At 43.5% G+C, this 7,939-nt stretch overlaps 1 non-coding gene across 1 annotated transcript; it reads right to left on the reverse strand.

Annotated features, from left to right (window-relative positions):
• Positions 1-321: 321 nt before the first annotated feature.
• On the reverse strand, positions 322-428 carry LOC141675822 (small nucleolar RNA R71). Its single transcript, XR_012556454.1, has one exon. It is a non-coding gene; the product is annotated as a small nucleolar RNA R71 (small nucleolar RNA).
• Between the last annotated feature and the right edge of the window lie 7,511 nt (positions 429-7,939).

The following is a 7,939-nucleotide window of genomic DNA, read 5'->3' on the forward strand; positions in this document are numbered from 1 at the left end:
TCAAGCATACTTCATCCGGCTATTCAAGCTAACACCTTTGAAATCAAGCCGGGCACTATTCAGATGGTGCAGAATTCTGTTTCTTTTGGAGGAGCGGCAACTGAAGACCCCAACATGCACATAAGGAATTTTGTCGAGATCTGCAGCACTTTTAAGTATAATGGCGTGACTGATGAGGCTATCAAGTTGAGGTTTTTCCCATTCTCACTAAGGGACAAGGCTAAAGACTGGTTACATTCTGAACCAGCTGGGTCCATCACTACGTGGCAAGATCTTGCGCAAAAGTTTCTGGTGAAGTTTTATCCGATGGCAAAGACTGCTGCTATGAGGAGTGCTCTTACTCAGTTTGCGCAGCAACCTACAGAATCTATGTGCGAGGCTTGGGAACGCTACAAGGAAATGTTGAGAAAATATCCACATCATGGAATGCCGGATTGGATGGTGATCACTGGTTTCTATAATGGTTTGGGGGCCCAATCTCGGCCCATGCTCGATGCAGCAGCTGGAGGCGCCTTATGGGCTAAAAGCTATACTGAGGCGTATAATCTTATCGAGACGATGGCTGTAAATGAGCATCAAAACCCAACTCAGAGGATGACGTCAGGCAAGGTAGCAGGTATTCTGGAAGTTGATGCAGCCACCGCTATTGCAGCCCAGCTCCAAGCGCTATCAATGAAGGTTGATTCTCTGGCTACGTATGGAGTTAATCAAATAGCTATGGTTTGTGAGCTTTGTGCAGGTTCTCATGCTACGGATCAGTGTTCTCTTGTAAACGAATCTGTTCAGTATGTGAATAATTATCAGCGACAACAGCAGCCTGTGCCAGCGACCTATCATCCTAACAACAGAAATCATCCAAATTTCAGCTGGGGGAATAATCAGAATGCTATTCAGCCACCATATCAGCAAGGAGTGAGTAAACAATTTAACCCACCTGGATTCCAGCAACCACAGCAGTATGCTATAAGGCAATCATATCCTCAACAGGGAAGTGCAGCTACACCTACTAGTGCTGATTTTGAGGAACTTAAGCTGTTGTGCAAGAGTCAGGCGGTTTCTATCAAGACCTTGGAAAATCAAATTGGTCAATTAGCCAATGCAGTGCTCAATCGTCAACCTGGCACTCTTCCCAGTGACACGGAAGTACCAGGCAGGAAGGAAGCTAAAGAGCAAGTCAAGGCTATTACCTTAAGGTCTGGAAAAGTAGTTGATGCTGAAAAGGCAAAAGAAGTAGAAGCTGAAATTAGAGGTGAAGAATCTAAGCAAAAGGAGAAAGCGGCGGAACCAAGGAAGACTACTCTTGAACACACTCTGGCTGAGGCTAATACAGGGGAGAAACAGCTCTATCCTCCACCACCTTTTCCTAAGAGATTGCAGCAACAAAAGCTGGATAGACAGTTCGGGAAGTTTCTGGAGGTGTTCAAGAAACTTCACATCAATATACCTTTCGCTGAGGCTCTGGAACAAATGCCTAGTTATGCGAAGTTTATGAAGACTATTCTTTCAAGGAAGGTGAAACTGGATGACCTTGAAACCGTTGCTCTCACGGAAGAATGCAACGCTGTTCTGCAACAAAAGTTACCACCAAAACTGAAAGATCCAGGAAGCTTCACCATTCCTTGCACAATTGGCAATCTGACGTTTGACAAGTGCCTTTGTGATTTGGGAGCAAGCATTAATCTGATGCCGTTGTCGATCTTTAAAAAACTGGATCTGCCTGATCCAAAACCCACGTACATGTCACTACAATTGGCTAACCGTTCCATTACTTACCCAAGGGGCATAGTTGAGGATGTGCTCGTCAAAGTGGATAAGCTCTTCTTTCCAGCAGATTTTGTTATTCTGGATTTTGAGGAAGATAAGAAGATTCCCATAATCTTGGGGAGGCCTTTCTTGGCTACTGGCCGTACCTTGATAGATGTGTAAAAAGGTGAACTTACTATGCGGGTCCAAGATCAGGATGTGACCTTCAACGTATTCAAGGCAATGAAATTCCCTACAGAAGATGAGGAGTGCTTAAAAGTGGATGTGATTGATTCTGCAGTTACTTCGGAACTCGATCACATGCTAATGTCTGATGCATTGGAAAAGGCCTTAGTGGGGGATTTTGACAGCGATGATGAAGATAGCAACGAGCAATTACAATATCTGAACGCTTCTCCCTGGAAGCGAAAGCTGGACATACCATTTGAATCTCTTGGTACTTCTGACCTCAAGAACGCTGAAGGGAAGCTCAAACCATCAATAGAGGAAGCACCTACCTTGGAGCTCAAGCCATTACCTGAACACTTGAGGTATGCTTTTTTAGGTGATTCATCTACGTTACCTGTTATTATTTCATCTGACCTTTCAGGTAGTGAGGAAGACAAGCTCTTAAGGATTTTGAGAGAATTCAAATCGGTTATAGGATGGACCATAGCAGACATCAAGGGGATAAGTCCTTCATATTGTATGCATAAAATTCTGCTAGAGGAAGGTAGTAAGCCAACTGTGGAACAGTAGCGAAGACTGAATTCCATCATGAAGGAGGTGGTGAAGAAAGAAATTCTGAAATGGCTAGATGCAGGCATCATTTATCCTATTTCTGACAGCTCGTGGCTGAGCCCCGTACAATGTGTACCTAAGAAGGGAGGTATCACTGTGGTCGCAAATGAAAAGAATGAGCTCATCCCTACTCGAACAGTTACAGGATGGAGAGTATGCATGGATTATAGAAAATTGAACAAAGCCACAAGGAAGGATCACTTCCCTCTTCCATTTATTGATCAGATGCTTGACAGATTGGCGGGACATGAGTATTTTGTTCTTCTGGATGGTTATTCCGGGTATAATCAGATTTGTATTGCACCAAAGGATCAGGAAAAGACTACCTTCACTTGTCCATTTGGCACATTTGCTTTTCGTAGAGTTTCGTTTGGGTTATGTGGCGCACCGGCCACCTTTCAGAGATGTATGATGGCTATATTCTCTGACATGATTGGAAATAACGTCGAAGTGTTCATGGATGACTTCTCCGTCTTTGGACACTCATATGATGAATGTTTGAATAATCTGTGCGCCGTACTCAAAAGATGTGTGGAAACTAATTTGGTGCTTAATTGGGAGAAATGTCATTTTATGGTGCGTGAAGGCATTATCCTTGGGCATAAGGTCTCTAGCAAGGGTCTGGAGGTGGACAAGGCCAAGGTGGGAGTCATTGAAAATCTTCCCCCACCTAATTCTGTGAAAGGAATCCATAGTTTTCTTGGTCATGCAGGTTTTTATCGGCGATTCATCAAGGACTTTTCAAAGATATCTAAGCCGTTGTGCAATTTGCTTGAGAAAGATGTGCCTTTCAAATTTGATGATGAATGTTTGGCAGCATTCGAGACTCTCAAGGAGAGTTTGATCACGGCACCAGTCATTACAGCACCAGATTGGACAGAACCATTTGAGATGATGTGTGATGCGAGTGATTATGCGGTAGGTGCAGTTCTGGGACAGCGCAAGAAAAATCTCTTCCATGTGGTCTACTATGCGAGTAAGACTTTAAATGGTGCCTAATTGAACTACACCACTACTGAGAAGGAGCTTTTGGCTATAGTCTTTGGCTTTAAGAAATTTCGATCTTATCTGCTTGGTACGAAAGTAATAGTATTCACTGATCATGCAGATATTCGCTATCTGGTTTCTAAGAAGGATTCGAAGCCGAGACTCATTCGTTGGGTGCTTTTACTTCAGGAATTTGAGTTAGAGATCAAAGATAGAAAAGGTACTGAGAATCAAGTAGCTGACCATCTCTCTAGGTTGGAGAATCCCGATTCTACTTCACAAGATAGGACGTTAATCAATGAATCTTTTCCGGATGAGCAGTTGTTTGCAATTCAGGAGGAAGAACCATGGTTTGCAGATATTGTAAACTATCTCGTCAGCAATATAATGCCTCTTAATTTGACATCCGCTCAAAAGAAGAAGTTTCTGCATGAGGTGAAGTGGTATATGTGGGATGAACCATATTTGTTTAGACAGGGAGCTGACCAGATCATCAGGAGATGTATCCCGTTCTGTGAGACGGAGGGGATATTACGAGACTGCCATTCCACGGTTTATGGGGGACACTATGGAGGTGAGAAGACGGCAGCTCGTATTCTGCAAGCAGGTTTTTTCTGGCCTACTTTGTTCAAGGATGCTCATCAGTTTATTTTAAGGTGTGATCGTTGCCAAAGAGTGGGAAATTTGTCAAGGAAGGATGAAATGCCATTAAATGTGATGCTTGAAGTCGAGGTCTTTGATGTATGGGGAATCGATTTCATGGGGCCTTTTATCTCGTCTTGCAATAATCAGTACATCTTGCTGGCAGTCGATTATGTCTCAAAATGGGTCGAAGTTAAAGCTTTACCGACAAATGATGCAAAGGCAGTTCTAAATTTTCTTCATAAGCAAATTTTAACAAGGTTTGGAACACCTCGGGTAATCATAAGTGATGAAGGATCGCATTTTTGTAACCGTAAGTTCACTTCTATGATGCAGCGTTATAATGTGAATCATCGAGTAGCTACTGCCTATCATCCGCAAACAAATGGTCAAGCGGAAGTGTCTAACAGAGAGATAAAGTGCATTCTAGAGAAGGTTGTTTGTCCGTCAAGGAAGGATTGGTCTTTAAAGCTCGATAAAGTTGTTTGGGCTTACAGAACAGCATACAAAACTCCACTTGGGATGTCACCATTCCAGTTGGTGTACGGTAAGTGATGTCATCTACCTGCGGAGCTTGAGCATAAGGCCTACTGGGCATTGAAAAAGTTGAACCTGGATTTAGATGCAGCTGGTAAGAAAAGAATGCTTCAGCTTAATGAACTGGATGAATTTCGACTTCAAGCGTACGAAAATAACAAAATGTATAAGGAAAAGGTGAAGAGGTGGCACGATAGGAAGCTACATCCAAAGTTATTTGTGCCAGGGCAACAAGTTCTCTTATTCAACTCTCGGCTCCGACTTTTTCCTGGGAAGTTGAAATCAAGGTGGTCTGGACCTTTTATTGTCAAAACTGTGTTTCCACATGGAGCGGTGGAAATTTTTGAGAATGATCCGGACCAAGCATTCAAGGTTAACGGTCAGCGGTTGAAGCACTACTATGGGGACATGGCAAACCGAGAAGTGGTTAGTGCCATTTTGTTGACTACTTGAGCAGGGTACGAAACGTCAAGCTAATGACAAAAAAGAAGCGTTGCGTGGGAGGCAACCCATGAATTATTGTTACAGGAACCCTTAGAAGTTAATAACCTATCCAAAAACACAAAAAAATCAGAAAACAGGGGCTGAAAAAAAAATTCCAGTGACCCTCTGCGCGCCCGCGCAGCTAAGCTGAGCGGCCGCGCAGCAAGCTGAGCGCCCGCGCAGCTATGCTGAGCGGCCGCGCAGGGGTCGAGGACCAGAAATTTTTTTTTACAGTTCAGAAAAAAAAAAAACCAAAAAAACCAAACAAAAACAAACACAAAAACAGTTTTAGCCCATAAACCCACGATTTGTTCCCACTACCCCATCATTTTATCCCTTAATTCCCAAACCCTAATCTAATCCACACCCTATATATACATACACATATCCTACATATCTCCCACAAAACTTCCTACACTTAAACCCTCTCACAAACATCAAATATCAGTTCTTACACGCTTTTATTCACGAATCAATGGCACCCAAGAGAGCACGCACTATTGACAGCAGCAGCACAGTTCCTACTGCTGATTCATCGAGGGGTACTGCTGCAAGGCCTCGATTAACTGACAAAGCCGCGGAGGAGGAGTACACTAGGCTGTTGGGTAAGCCGATTCTGAAGGAGAGGGGGTTTTTACCATCGGGGAGGGATGGTGAGTTGTTGCCCATGATTGCAGAGAAGGGGTGGATAGCTTTTTGTGAGTCACCCGAAGCAGTACCGATGAGCGTTGTTCGCGAGTTCTACGCGAACGCGAAGGCTGAAAAGAATGGGTTTTCTGTGGTCCGTGGGCTGACGGTTGATTATCATCCTACGGCGATTCGCCGTGTGATTGGACAGCGAGAGAGGAAGCCCGAGGAGGAGAACTGGAATGAAAAGACTGCTGAGGATTTTGACTTGGATTTGATTTGTGCGACTCTCTGTCGACCGGGCACAGTTTGGACCCGCAGTACAGGCAATAATGAGTATCGTCACTTTCCGGCGATCGCCATGAACAGGTATGCCCGTGCATGGAATGCATTTATTTGTGCTAATATTTTGCCTTCTTCGCATGCACACGAGGTCACAATTGAGAGAGCACAGCTGTTGTGGGGAATTCTGAATGAGGAGTACTATGTGGACCTTGGTGAGTTTATCTACCAAGGAATTCTGAAGTTTTTGAGGGGAGCAAAGCATATGAACAGCCCTTATGCATCTACGATTACGAAGCTATGCCGAGCAGTGGGAGTGAACTGGCCGGCTCATGAGCAGTTGCAGTTGCCAGCCGCTCCGATTGATTCTGGCACTCTGAATGGGATGCAGGAGTGGACCGGTGGTGAGCCTGAGGAGCATGGGCTGGGTTATCGTCTTCCAGGAGGGCGTCCAGCACGAGGTGCTACTATGGCTAGGCCAGGGCATGATGAGGCTGGTTCTTCGAGAGCTCAGGAGGGTGCTGGGATGGTTGATGTCCAGTATAGGAGGCTTTCACGGTGGATGGATGTCATGTATGAGACACAGAGTAGGTTTGCTCAGGAACTCACCCTTGCATTAGGGACTGCTTTTTGAGGCCTTGGAGCTGATATCCAGTGGCCAGTTTTTGGTGAGGACTCTGCATACCCGCCGCCTGATACTCCACCCACTGAGGGTGATGATGATGATGACTCCGAGTAGGTATACCATGTGTTCCTTTCTACTACTTTCACTGAGGACAGTGAAGATTTTTAGTTTGGGGGTGGTAGTTAAGGAATTTTGTGTGTGTGTCATTTAGTTGCATATTCATGATAGTTTAGTTCATATAGTTGCATAATTTATGCCATATAGTTTTTTTTATGAATGTCATGTAGCTCATGCATTTACCATGATCCCTTTTGCAATGATTTATCGACTGAATTGTGATATTGATGTGAGTGTAGTGATAGCATTAAAGTGATATTAAGTTGTGTAGGTTGATATGCATGCTAGAAACAATTGTAAGTCCACTAAGTCTTAGAGAATGCGGAAGGGCTAGATTGTGTTATGATTTGGTTGTTTTCAAGGTCAATCTACTTATTATGCTTAGAATTCGATTATAGGTTCTTAGTGATAAAGACATGAAAAAGAAAAATTTTGGAGAAAAAAAATATGGAAGTTGTTGCTAGTTGTGGCTAGGCGTCAAATGGCTAGTAGCCGACTCGCGTATGTTGCGAGTAGTCTAGGGTTGAGCAAGATGGAGCGAAACGCACTTGCTCAGAAATTAAAAAAAAAAAAAAAATTGGCATAATTGATCAAGAGTGGGCTCTTTGGTATTCGAGTTATTAAGTTCTTAGGGGACTTTGTGCCTAGCGACCTAAGGCTTTTAGAGTCTGGGATCCGCTAACCTAACGCTCGTTACATGGATATCATTGTATAAGTCTTTTGTGGACCTCACTCATTGCACGGTCAAATAAGCATTTGAGTTGTAAATAAAAAGCACGATTCCGTAGTAAGCTCCAGAGTTCTTGTAGTGTTGTATATCACTTTGTGCCTGGAATTTTTATTCTTTGTATAATCGTAGGATTGCCTTGAGGATAGTCTAGTCATAGTAATTGGTCTAGTTCCGAAGCATATCTGTTAAGCATTTGCACACACCACGTTTCTGGCTGTATGTCCGTTTGCATGAGTTTATTGATCTTTAGTTGTCTAACTGCATTCGTTGAGATGTGGCAATTTGGTTGATTAATTGTAGTAAGGGGGATCGCTGCATTTTCATATAGATTGTATTCATGCATATTTTTATTTGTTTTTGAGTCT

Source organism: Apium graveolens, chromosome 7 (genome assembly GCF_009905375.1).
Source record: "Apium graveolens cultivar Ventura chromosome 7, ASM990537v1, whole genome shotgun sequence".
In the NCBI taxonomy this organism is placed as follows: Eukaryota; Viridiplantae; Streptophyta; class Magnoliopsida; order Apiales; family Apiaceae; genus Apium; species Apium graveolens.